Consider the following 14,257-nt stretch of genomic DNA (forward strand, 5'->3'; position numbering starts at 1 on the left):
AGCCGACTCAGTGTACAGTAACGAAGAAGACTGGTGTTGCCCGCTGAGTTCGGGTTCCACCACTATCACCTTTTTCTTTCTTCTCGCCATTTCTGGCAAGACCTTCTAGCTTTTCGTTTACATTTCCCACAGATGGTGCTAAAAAATATTGAAGTCAAAATCTGGATCACCCTCCACTCAATGCAGCGGACTTCCAACGAACCTTGGTCCTGCACAAAAGGGCAAGCAAAGGAGACCATGGCTAAGCCGGGGGACCCTCCGATGCCTAAGTCAGGCTAAGGAATCGGGGTCAAAGTCGTATGTAGAGAGAGGGTGCTAGATCTTGCATACCTGTAGCAATGGGGTCCCCTGGTATTTATATTTGTGGGTAGAGAAAATCACGTCCATTAACATCTGCACGATTTACTCAATCACGCAAATACTGTAATCGTGAAGATATTATCCGCAATCTTTGGGTCGTGTGGCGTATCATGTCTTAAGAGCACGTATCCTTGGACGAGATCTTCGGTCACGTCCGCATTTAGGTTAGTCTCCAGGCTCGGCACAGGGAGTGTCCTCACCCGGGCTCGGCCTCAACCTATCTAGACCCAAGGTCGAGTCTTAGTATTCAGAGTGTCAGCCCAGGCTTGACCTTGCCTTGTCTAAGCTTGAGACCGAGCAGTCAAAGTTTACTGTTGGAATGCTTGGGGTCGGAGTTCATGGGATGTCGTCCTCAGATGGGGATGAGGAAGAGGACGAGAGCTCGCCTCGGCCTGCTAATAGTCGTAACTCAGAGGTCGGCTCACACTTGATGTGATATTCTTCTTCCGAGGTTTCAATAACTGAATCAGGTAACTTGGACTGACCCTAATTATCTTTGTTCAAATTTCCCCATAACACTATTCATGATCAATTTCTAAAAATCTGGGACATATAGGGCGATTACTGCAACACCACCACCTTTTTAGACAGCAACTGCAATGCACTTTGCACTTGGAATGATGGAAAATTCTTTTGCTTGGGTAATGCCAACAGGAAGCTTTGTTTGTGGTGTACAAAGACAGGATGGCGTGTCCGTGAAATTGCCGCTCATCACAACTCCATCACATTAATCTCTCTATCTGGATGCTGACGCATTGTGTTGATGAGCAGAAGGGACAATTTGCACAAGTATTCGACATATGAACCTGGCAAGTTTAGAATGAAAGGATATAGCTTCACATGAAATCAGAGCCATTTGTGTGTCAGCCCAGTTGACAGTTATGTCATGGCGGGGTACAGCGATGGGTCTATTTATATTTGGTCGAGATTAGAAGGGGATAGAGTGAGCACCTTAAAGGGCCACACAGGTCCTGTTTTTTCGTGTTCATGGAGTGGGCTGTTGCTTCTGCTGATGAGAATGGAAAATTATGCATATGGACATGGTAGTTTTCATTTTTCTTGATTTTCCATATGGTACTAACTGTAATAAGACATTTATGTCTTATGTGTTTCCTATATCTTATAACATCATCGCTATGTGATAATCAGATCTGTTGTTCTGTCTTCTTCCTCTTCTTTCTGGTGAATGAATGGGGTTTCCTGTATTTGTATTTTATATAATGGTGGAGCCATAAATGATTATAGAATGCTTGTGTTTTCAATTTATGCAACTTGGGCTCATGGTTTAGAGATGGAATCATTGATATATGGGTCCCACCATGGATGGCTACTGTTGTATTTCCCTTCTGTTGAATATGGACCATTGCTGTATTTGCTTTCTTAACAGGTTATTTGCAGGCAACCAATTGAAGGGTTAGGATTTTCACACATAGGAGAATATTGGTGCATGGTCAGTCAACTGTAGCCCATTGAATTAATGTTCGGATCTATTCTCAGATTGAGTTTGTATCATACTTCTGTTTTTCCATGAATCTACTTTATCAGAGGCTATGCCAATGGTCAAGCTTATAGAAACATTGTTGTGCCATGGACTCAATACCAGGATGTGTCGTAATGGCATTTGTGCCACACCATCTTAGTGACCTATTGATGTCGCTGATCGGCACTATATTCGATAAGAAATTTTGGTTTCAAAGCATTGACACAATGATTTTCAATTTGAGATGATGACTTCCAGAAAATGGTTTGGATTCTGAAAGACTTTTACACATTCTATCAGTGGATTTTAGGAGCATGTACAACATTGTGCAACTGTAAGTAGGATCCTCAAAGGTGCAGGTATGTGTACTACGCTGAAATGTTTAGTTTCTATAAGTCGAGCACAGATCTTGGTCATCCAACTGTCCATCTGATGGTTCCCATCACGCATTCCGGTTCTCAGGGGAGTGGAGTGTCAGGAGACCAGCGAATCTGGGTCGACAATCAAATTCTTGCCGGGAACACAGGAAGGAAAGATATGAACTGGGTAAATTGAAATGGAAAAGATATATTTCCAATTCCTCCAATTCAGAAGCTTTTTCTACATCCATATGATCTACTAAAGTAGATCAGTTTCTCTTCCTTGGGTCTTTTTTTCCAAACATAGAAAAAATTGCTACTATGTCGGGCAGAGTGTTGTGTTCAGAAATCCCTAATGGCTTTGTAGCCTGACCCACATGCCGCATTTGTGTTACTTCATTCGAGTCAGGACCTCCTGGACTGACAAAAATGGAGTTTTGTTCATAAGCCAATCTGTTCAATGTCCAAAAATCGGCCTCCCCCATCACCGATAGGGGATTCCCCAAAATTATCCCTGATAGGGTGTGAAAATGCCCCTACATTAATCACCCTCACTGCTCTTATACCACTTTGATACAAGACAATTAACCGCTTGCTCTAAAAGCTCGAATTGTTAGAGCATGGCGAGTCAATCCATTTATCTCATAGCTCAGGCCCCACATCTCATAGGTTAGGACCTCGGCCGAACCTCCCTCGTGGGCCCCAAATCACATGAGTACCACCTCACACGAGCCACCCGCCTCTCACGGGCGGGGCTCGCCTCACATGGGCCGCTCACCCCAAGTGTGTCCCCGCACAGGCTACCCCACTCAAGCCCGGTGTGAAATACCCCTGCATTAATCGCCTCCAGTGAGGAGTCTCGAACACGAGACCTCCCTCATGGGCCCAAATCACATGGATACTGCCCACCCCGAGTGTGCCCCTGCATCCCACAGGCAACCCCACTTGAGCCCGGTGTGAAAATGCCCCTGCATTAATCCATAGATGTACAAGATTGCATGAGCATTGAAAAGGAGCCCCACAGAAGCTCTTATTTTTATAACAATCTCACAAAACAAAGCTGTATTTGCTTATCCTTAGTTTAAACATAATTGCATCCCGAAGGAACTGCAAAAGGCAGCAACTACTGCAAACACATTAAAATTATAGCTAGGAAATTATAGGATCCCGCTCTTAGGCAAAGGTACACTTTACTGAACTGAAAATTTCTATACATGTGTGCCATGTTTCTGTAATCCAAACTGTTAATCTGATGAGGCATTCAGCTAATGGGGGATGCCATGAAAATCCTCCAGATTTGAAGATCATAACCTTTTGAACAATGACCCCACAAAAAGAAAGTAAAGAGATTTTCGTATTCAAAGGATTAGAGTTCAATGATCAAAGGATTGAAATTCCAAATGGGAGACTTTTCAGTTGTACCCTATCCAAGGTAAGCCCATCATATGAACAGTTTGGCGCATTGAAAAATGTCACCGAATGTACAAGGTGAAGCCCATCATATAAACAATCATGGGCCCTTTTAGGATGGAGCATAGCAAAAGAAACCACACTGATCGGATTACTAGACCATCTGATATTATCCATTGAATGTGGAAGCTGACCATTTTCCTTTTAAACTGTCCAATTGAAGGCCACCAATTTAGACAGATCGTTTGAACAGTGTGATCTCTGGCAACCGCAATTTGACCCATGCATGTATGCTCTGCGAAGTGGATGAGTCACCACTAAGGAATGGTGGATTTCTTGGTAGACTATCTAGTCCTGCTTTCCGTGTAAGATACTGTCTCCCTCATTGTCTACAAGATTTTGAAGAAATCTCGGAATTGGAGGCAAACTTACGTCTAAAACTCCCTCCAGAATTTGAACAACCTGACCCATTGATGGTCGAGACACCTTGTCCTCTTGAATACACCAAGCAACTCTGCAAGCTCTGTTGAGTTCTTCAGTGTCAGCATTACGCTCTAATCTGTGGTCTAATAAACAGAGGACATTACCTTCTTTGATCTTGCCTGCTGCCCAAACAGGGAAATAACTAGCCCCAGAAATTCCAGAATGCTTCGTGTTTCTATTGCCAGATACAAGTTCGAAAATCATCTTTCCGTAACTGTAAACATCAGCTTTTGCCGTTATAGCTACCCCATGAATCCATTCCGGTGCAAGATACCCTATGGTTCCCCTCATGGATGTCAGCACTCGGCTGAAATCCCTGCCTACAAGCTTCACCATGCCGAAATCTGTCACCTTGGGACAAAATGCAGCATCCAAAAGTATGTTTTCAGGCTTTATGTGGTAATGTACTATGCATTCTCTGCATTCGTCATGAAGATAAGATAATCCTTTAGCAGTTCCGAGTGCGATTTGATACCGCGTCTTCCGGTCTAAGACATTGGAAACCTTCCTAAACAGATGAGAATCTAAAGACCCGTTCGGCATGAACCAGATTAACATGTTGGATCAACCCAATCGTGCTCACTTCTGACCGGAACTGCTTCTCCCCTTGTCTAACGCCTTCCAGTTTCTTCACAGCTACAACAGAAGAATCAGGCAAATTCCCTTTGAAAACAGAACCAAAGCTTCCTGCCCCAAACTTCTCCGAGAAATCGTTGGTCATGCTTCATAAATCTATATACCAGAATGGAACCAAAGAACCTGCAACCACTGTTGATGCACGATTCGGTAATTTCCTTCAGCTTCTCCAAATCATCACCGAAACAATGACAGAAAACGCCACCACCCCAACTGCCACTCCCTTATGGCTACTCAATGCCTCAAGACGGAGATAAATATCTCTTCCTTCAACATCAGTGTTGGATAGTTGTTGAAGATTCAACAGATCTCCACTCCATATAAAACACCCACTACCGTTGTAGGCATAAGCAGAACAAGAACAGTTATCGAAGCAAGCTTTTTCACATTCTTCAGCTCTCCCTACTGTTAAGGATTGCCAATTTACTGGCAATCGCATGTTGGGCATCACAAGAAACATGTCTTTTTCTCCACCAATGGAGCTGTTATCACTGCACTGCAAATCAGTCTCCCTTACACAGCCGCCGCTCCAGTCACCCATCTCCCAATCTTTCGAAGAGAGTGGATGAAAACCCCGCAAACATGTACAGGAGGGTGAGCTGTTTGCATTACACAGGCCAAAAGACCCACAAAGACCATACACCTCGCATTGATCTCCTGGAAGGGACCAAAACAAAGTCCACTGCTCGGTGTCCTTAGACCATATCTATTGATTGAACTGCCCTGATGTGCTCATCACAGCTCTTAAGATGATGGAAGGATATTTAAAAGAATAGGTGAAGTAGTTCTCATTTCTGTTTGTGACATAACTGTAATTGACCTGATCATGCAACTGACCGATGCTGCTTGATCGCATTTCAGGGACAAAGCTGCAGGAATAGCCGTTCCAGACGCCACTACTCCAGTACCTATAAGAATCGTTCTGCAGAATAGAAAATTGATTGGTTCCGTCTTCTTCCATCTGAAGAGAGAAGGCACCTGGAGCTGGATCTTCTGAATTCCTCCATGAAATAAGGTGCTGCCGTACTCCAGTGATCTTGTTCAATCCAATCCGGTTACCAGGCAGCCATGTATCAGTTGGGTGATCAAAGCTCTGCCAAATCACAGCAGATGAATTTGACACTTCTCTTAGAACAAGATTTCCCATGTCAAGAAGGACCGTAACAGTGGGATTTGAGATTTTAGAGGTTGAATTGGATGACCAATTTGGGATTTTGGTGTGGTTGATGAGGACTAGATTTCCATCTTGTTCTGATATTTTTAGCTGCGACGAAGCATCAGGAAGGGGTGTTTCTCTGTTGGCTACTCAAATGACGGTTTGTTGGGAGACTTTCTTGAACCAGATGCCAATATAGTAGTTTTGGGATGGCCTGGTGTGAAGAAACCCAATTCAAAGTTGCCATATTTGGAGATTATGGTGAGGTTTCCAGAGAGAGGTTGGGCTAGAGAGATGGTGTCAGCTGCCAAGGAGATGTGGGTCTTGAAAGTGAAGAAGAGGATAGGAAGAAAAAAAGGAAGAAAGAAGCAAGGCCTGCTTGTAGTACCCATCTCTGCATGAAGAGAAGCACAGAGAAACAAGGTATTTCATGAAACAGAGGAATTTTGATTGGATTTAATTGCATTTTCGGCTCCGAAGAGAGAAAATTTGATTTTTGTGTTTTAATATCTTTCTGGCAGGCGTTGTTTGATAACGAATTTCTGAGCTTTTGTCGGATGCAGATTGCTTGTTGACCTCAACACCGCGTAGCTCGATGGTGAATGAATGCCACCGTTAAAAAATGGATGAAAATTATGGATAAAACACATACATCATGTTGGGCCCACAGAGCACTGTCCAGTAGCGGGGTCGCTGCTGGTGGTGTTAGAATGCAATCCATGCTAGGGCTGTACACGAACCGAGTTAGCTCTGATAGCTTGCTCGACTCGACTCGAAAAAGCTCAATTCGACTCGGTTCGAAACTAAGTTCGAGCCAAGTCGAGCTGATTTTTTTAGCTCGAAAAAATTTCGAACCGAGTTTGAGCTTACCCGAGCTCGACTTGACTCGACTCGGATCAAACCAATTCAGTGACTCGGTTACTTTGATATTGATGTTGCTCACCAAGTGTTTGATGAAATGACTCAACAAAGTGTCAACTGGTGGTAAGGAAGGTATGTTTCATCAAATAAATACAGTTTTTTTTTTTGGTTGCCTACAAGATGTTAATTTGATGAAATACCTGTAAAACTGTTGTTGGTGTTTTACATACAGTGAGAATTTGAAGGTGCAATCCATGTGTTTGTGAAAATGCTGCACTGCACATGCAAACTCGGCTCGAATTGGCCCAAGTTGTTGACCGAACCGAGCCGAGTTGGCCAGTCAAGCTTGAGGACCAAGCCGAGCCAAGTTCGAGCTGAAGTCAGCTAGTGGCCGAGCCGAGTCAAGTTGTGTCAAGCTCGACTCGGATCAACTCGTGTACACCTCTATCCATGCCCCTTTCAAACATGCTTTTCTGTAGAGGTGTTAATGGACTGGGGTTGGATTTGAAAATTTAGGATTTTGAATAAGGCTGGCCTAATGGCCCAGCCCGAAGTAGTTCATAATCCAGCCTGAGACTCACCCAAGCCTGGCCGTTGACAGTCCTACTTTTATGGAGGCTCCATTTCTGACCACGAAAGTTGGCCCAATCCCTAATCAAATCCCACCATATCCCAATACCAAGTAATGGTGTGATCACCTGTTACACCCCCAAAATCTAACACTATGGTATATTTGGCCCCAATCTCATACAGAGAGCATGACTTATATGTTGAACCTTTATAATTTTATAATCCTACATACATACGTGATAATGCTCATCAAACTATATATGGCTCATCAAAGGAAATATATAAATTGTATAAACTAATTCAAATATACTTAGTTAAGAAAAAAATAAAGAATTCACACTTAATTAATCTTAACTAAAAACAGAAATAAATATCCAAATTCAAAACCATCATCAATCTTCTACTTATAACTAGAGTTGGGCATCGAGTCGAGTCGGATCGAGTTAGACCCGACCGACTCGACTCGGTTTTGAAATAGACATGACCCGAACTCAACCTGACTCCTTACTGAGTCTAGCATGCCTGACCCGATCCAAGTCCGAGTCTGGCCTAGACTAACCGGGACTTGATCTGATCCGGTCACAAGGACTGAGTCGGGTTGAGTTGAGTTTTTTTTTTTTTTTTTTTTTTATATTTTAATTGAGTCATTCATAATAAACATTGTCAAATACTCAAAAGTAATTTGTAAATAAAAAAAAAAAAAAAGTAAATAAGCATTGTCAAAGCTCAAAAGTAAATTCAGAATCTCAGATGGAGTTCAACATACAAACCAATAAACAATTTATTCATTCAATATCCTATGTATAATGAATGCCTTTGTGGCGTGTAACCCGAGTAACCTTGTCCATAATAGTAACCCCCTTCTCCACCTTCATCATTAGAATCATCTTTTAATTCTCTTTTTATAGCTTAAACTGCGAGAGAACTCTATGCTAAGTCTAAGTTGGAGGTATCTAAAAAATGGTTGGTTATTTACCTCTTCTGAATCGGATGGTGGAGATGCATTTCCATAGTCCTCATTTATAGATTTAATGAGTTTTTTCAACATCTTTTTATGATCCGATTTGTATAGGATTTCTAACCACCTATAAAATGCAGCAATACTTTTAAGAAATTTTGATTATTTATTGCCTGGCTTATGTCCCATACTCATGCCTGCTTTGGCACCATGTTGTCTTGGAGGGGTTTAATGTTGTTTGGTCCTGGATGCCAATTCCAAGCTTTGTTTTATGACTTTTTGATAATTTCGTTCTTCTTGTTTCCTTAATAGTATGTCTTCTTCCTCTCTATTAAGAAGTATGGGGTCTCCTCCTCTATTTGAACATTCTTCATTTATAATAGGCCTACTTCTATATCTTCTGTTGTTGGTTATATTGGCTGCAGGGGAAGGGGTGGAAGCCTTTATATTTGACTCAAGAATAACTCGAAATAAATTATGAACTTTTGGAGGAGCTTTGCTACATAGGGTAGTGTCTCCTCCCCAACAAGCCAAATGTAATTTTAACCGATTTGTTTGTTTACAAGTTGTTTTCTACACAACTTGCATTTCAACTTAATCTTTTCGTCCTTCGAGTAGACTTGGGCTTCATAATTCCAAATGTCTATCGATGGATCATTTTCCGATGACATATCTTTATGTGAATTTTGAAAGAGAATATTTGGTTAGGCTAAGGTAACATAAATAATTAAGGAATAAAGATAAACAAATGTAAATAACCAACTATATGAGATTTAAGCAATATTAGGTCATCTAAAAGCATAAACGAAAAAGAGATATATATATATATATAAACATTAAAATATATAAGATGATAAGTGATAAGCATAGAAAATATCCATCTACCAATCAAATATTATAATTTAAGTATACAAATAATAACTGTCAAATTATTTCAAGCAAATGTAAGGGAAATAGAAGGCACTGTCTCATCCTGCTTTATGCATTTGTTGTAGGTTTAGTCTAATCTTTCTTCTCACTCTCCTCTTCTTCGAACTCCTCATCAATAAAATTGTCTTTGTCCCGTATTGGACGTAACCAATCCTAGGTACAAATAAGCACTTTAACTGTTTTTGGTATAAGTGAGTTATGATACTTGTTCACGACCCTATTCCTCATGCTAAAAACAAATTTTGACGCCACAATTGAAATTGGAATTGACAATATATCTCGTACCATCAACAAGAATACATGATACTATGATTCATGAGCTTTCGACTTTCTAACAATTTAAAATATCAAAATCTTTGCGCTTGTACTTTAAAAGTGGCTCATTGAGATAGTGATCAAATTCTATTTGAGTTGTTTGGGTTTGTGTCTCAAATTGTGCCATAAAAGACATGAAATCATCGATCGTGTTTCATTGTACAACAACACTAGAACTAAAACCCATTCGAGGAGTCTGACCCGCGATATTGTGTTTTGCAGCTCCAAAGTTTCTACATAGAAATTGTACAGATCTTCGACTGTATCACAAATCTTATCGACCACATTCGCACTTTTTTCACCATATAACTTTTTAAAAAGAAATATAACCATGAATATCTTGTATTAATGATTAAGAACAATAGTAACAGTCATTACCAAACTACACTCAAACCAATACTTATCAAACTTTAACTGCATACCCGTAGTCATTATTTATAGAAAGTCTGGTCTACTACAGCTTCTATATAAAACATCTTTTACTCTCCAAAGTTTTGGAAGAAATTTATTTGTTGTTAAATACTCGCTTCCTGAAAAGATGTTCATTGTGTCGTAAAAAATTGAAAGGAATACTACTTTAACTCTTGTCCAATCATCACCATAAGGCAACCACTGATACGCACTATCATGCTCCGCATAGTGAGAGAATGCATTTCTGGAAGCTATCGTTGAATCTAACATTTTGTAAGTTGAATTCCAACGTGTCATGACATTCAGTTACATCGTTCTTTAAGATGACAAATTCAACTGTCTCAAAATCTCATTTCATGTATTTAATTGTGAAGGTGACCCCATATATACTTTATACTCTTTTTTATGTTCTCAATCAATGGCTTAATTATTTTAAGCCAATCTTGTACAATCAAGTTTATGATGTAGGCACAACATCTAACATGAAATATTTTCCCATCGAAATATAAGTCACTGGTGGTCCTAAACTAGTTTCGGAAATTCGTTATCACCCTATCATTTGCAGAGGCATTATCTAAAGTTGTTGAGGAGATTTTTTTTCTCAATACCCCACTCCACAAGGAATCTGTAGATGCAGTTTGAAATTATCAAACCAGTGTGAAGATGTGCAAGACAACAAAAGTTTATAACTCTTTTGCAGAGCTTCTATTTGACATCAAGATAGTGGATAGTTAGCGATGTATATCCGATCCCTTTCATTGATTAGATGCAGTCCACAAATCTGATGCTAGGCTGATTCAGAAAACCGATGTCAACTACCTTTTCAACTTGACCTTCTCGTCTGCATACATCTTCATGCACACTTTTTTTATTGTTGTACAGGAGACCTTCTCGTATTTGGGGTTAAGGCCTCTAGCTAATTCGACAAAAGATGGACTCTCTATTATTTGAAATGATTTTTCATTTGCAATAATAAATATGACCCTCCTAGTCAGAAATCTCTCCTTGCGCAGGTGAACCATAACATTGTTGCCCATGTTAAACACCTTCAAGCGCCGATGTGTGTCAGTCGTTTTCTTATAAATGTCGCTAGATGCTTGCAGCTTGGCCTGAATAACAGCATTGACACTTATGATTTAGTTCGCCATATGTTCTACAGCAATGCTCACCCTCGACAACTTGGGCAATGAAGCTAAATCAAGAGTAGGCATAGGTATTTGTCTGTACGAAACTTCAAATGTGGACTTGCAGGTGGAATGGTTTTGGATATTATTGAACTCAAATTCTGCCTTAGTCAATGCAAAATCCCAATGTTTGGGCTTATCACTAGAGATGCATCGTATAAGGCTTTTGAGTGTACAATTCACCACTTCGATTTTCCCATCTGTCTGCAGATGATATGCACTACTAAACTGTAGCTTGATGTCAAATCACCTCCACAAAGTTCTCTAAAAGTGACTAAGGAACTTAGTGTCATAATATGAGGTGATAGATTTTGGGATACAATATAGTCGTACAATTTCTCAGAAGAACAAATCTATAACATATGTAGCGTTCAGAGTCTTTTTATAAGGTACGAAATAAGTCATCTTGGAGAATCTGTCGACCACAACAAACATTGAGTGCACTCCACGCTGCGTCTGCAAAAGACCTAGCACAAAATCTATGGACACAAATCCTCCCAAGGGTCTTCGAGTACCGGCAATGGAGTGTATAGGCTCATGTTCTGTGATCGACCCTTGAAAGCCTGACACACATGGCACCACTACACCACTTTTTCAACATCCCGTTTCAGTTGCTGCCAATAGTAACACTTTCCAAGATAGCTATTGTCTTGTCTCATCCTAGGTGACTGCCGATGCCACCTCCATGTATCTCTTGGATGACATGCTCTCGCAACAAACTTTGTAGAATGCACAACTGATTTTCGTTCAAGAGGAAACCATCTTGAATATAGAGGTCACTGAACTGACCCTCCTGGCATCTAATCCATGTGTTCTTAAAGTCGTCATCATCGACATATAGATCATTGAGATATTTGAACTCGAAAACTTCATTGCTCATGGTTACTAATAAAGCTGCACGTTGGCTAAGTACATCAGCCACCTTATTCTGTTGCCTGACCTTGTGTTTTAGCATGAACGTGAATTCCTGTAAGAAAGAAATCCACCTAACATGCATATGGTTAACATTAGCCCAACTGTTAATTAACTTGAGGGCCTGATGGTACGTATAGAGTATAAATTCCTGTTGAATTAAATAATGCCTCCAACGCCGCAAAGCTCAAACCACTGTATATAATTCTAGCTTATATGTCGATCGTTTCTTATAAGCATCACTAAGTTTCTTATTGTAGAAGACTACCGGCTTGCCATCTTAAGACAACTCACCCCCAATGCTAACATATGAAGCATCGCATTCAACTTTAAATAATTTATCAAAGCTGGAAAGTACGACGACCAGAGTAGTGGACAACCTTCGCTTAATTTTAGTAAAACTTCTGTTGATCTCGTCAGTCCACTAAAAAGTCCCTTATTCATGTAGTCAATAATCTGTGCCACGATGGTACTAAAGTTTCCCCTCACAAACCGATGATAAAAAGTTGTCAACCCATGAAAACTTCGCACTTCATGAATGTTTGTTGGGTCTAGCCATTATCCGATGGTTTTCAGCTTCTCTTCATCCACATGGATGCCCATGAACATCATGATAAAGCCCAAAAACAAGAGATTCTCTAGAAAAAGTTGTCCTTCTTCATATTGAGGTACAACTTACTCTCTACGAGTACTTAAACCACCTGTCTGAGATGACCCAAATGGTTTGCATCGCTCTAACTGTATATTAAGATATCATCAAAATAAACCACCACAAATTGCCCATTAAATTATTTCATAACCTAGTTCATCAACCACATTAACATACTAGGTGCATTCAAGAGTCCAAAGGGCATGACCAACCATTCATACAGACCCTCCTTAGTTTTAAATGTTGTCCTCCATTCATCACCCGATTGAATATGGATCTGATCATATCCACTCCTCAAATCCAGTTTAGAAAACAGTTTCGCCCCCTTTATCATATCCAACATACTATCTAATCATGGTATAGGAAATGAATACTTTACGGTTACTTTGTTTATTACTCTGTTGTCGATGCACATGCACCAACTCCCATCCTTTTTATAGGTCAATAGAGCTGGTACAACCCATAAACTCAATAATTTCTTGTATTAGACTTTTACTGATCAATTCTTCTACTTGTCCTTATAAAATATCGCACTCTTTCAAACTCATCCGATACTGAGAGCGGATGGGTAAGTTAGCCCCTGGGACAAGGTCGATATGTTGCTGTATATCCCACATGGGAGGTAACCCATCAGGAAGGTCATCGGGCCAGTTTGCCTAAAATTATCCAATAACGGTTTCAATTTTTAAAAAATAATCGTAGGCTCTACCTCTTGACCTTTCACAACCAATGTATAGACTTGTCCCATTTCCTTGGATTTCTCCACAAAGTCCCATATGCCTAAGAGAGAACGCCCTTCCACTTTTGAAGCTTCGAGTTACTCATCCGTGCTCATAGGGGCAAGTATCATTTTTTTGCCATCCTTGATGAAAATGTATATATTGTCTCATCACCTATGAGTAGCTTCACGATTTAATTACCAAACCCGACTGAGTAATATATGAAAAGCCTCTATGTCAACTACGTGACATACTACTTGGTCCTTATAATATTTACCAATTGAGAAAGAGATAGTGCATTGTACAGTTACTTTTGTCTCACTGACCTTCTTAATCTAACCGATTGTGTATGGGGATGGATGTTTTTTCATTTTCATCTACAACTTCTCCACCATACAAAGTTCTCATTGCTCCCACTATCTATGATCACATCACATACTTTCCGATTCACAATACATCTTGTTTGAAAGATCTTATATCATGGCAGGTGTACCTCCTTTTGCATATACAATAGCCATCTCACTACTAGAGATTCACTGTGATCTTCCGGGACCCAATCTACTTTGTCCACTTCATCATTCATGGCAGGTTTTGCTTCAACAATCTTTGAGTCTTCCTCTGTATTTTCAGCACTCACATCATTAATAGCGAGGTTGACCACTTTCCGCTGAGGACACACTTTGATAGGTGACCCGGTTGGATGCATCAGTAATAATGGTATGGCCTTAACTGATCGTAGGGGTTCAAGATCCCACTTGGACCAGTAGTAGTGGTTGCTACTCTTTGGAGTTTCGCTTGTCTGCTCCCCGACTCTTAGTTCTCTAGTGTAAGAGGTTGAGGAAGCCTTTTACAAGTTCTTTCTCG

The 14,257-nt window shown here is 40.4% G+C and overlaps 1 pseudogene; it reads right to left on the bottom strand.

Moving 5' to 3' along the window:
- Positions 1-3,269: 3,269 nt before the first annotated feature.
- On the bottom strand, positions 3,270-6,540 carry LOC131241478 (G-type lectin S-receptor-like serine/threonine-protein kinase At2g19130; annotated as a pseudogene).
- Positions 6,541-14,257: the final 7,717 nt, after the last annotated feature.

Source organism: Magnolia sinica, chromosome 1, assembly GCF_029962835.1.
Source record: "Magnolia sinica isolate HGM2019 chromosome 1, MsV1, whole genome shotgun sequence".
NCBI classification, from domain to species: Eukaryota; Viridiplantae; Streptophyta; class Magnoliopsida; order Magnoliales; family Magnoliaceae; genus Magnolia; species Magnolia sinica.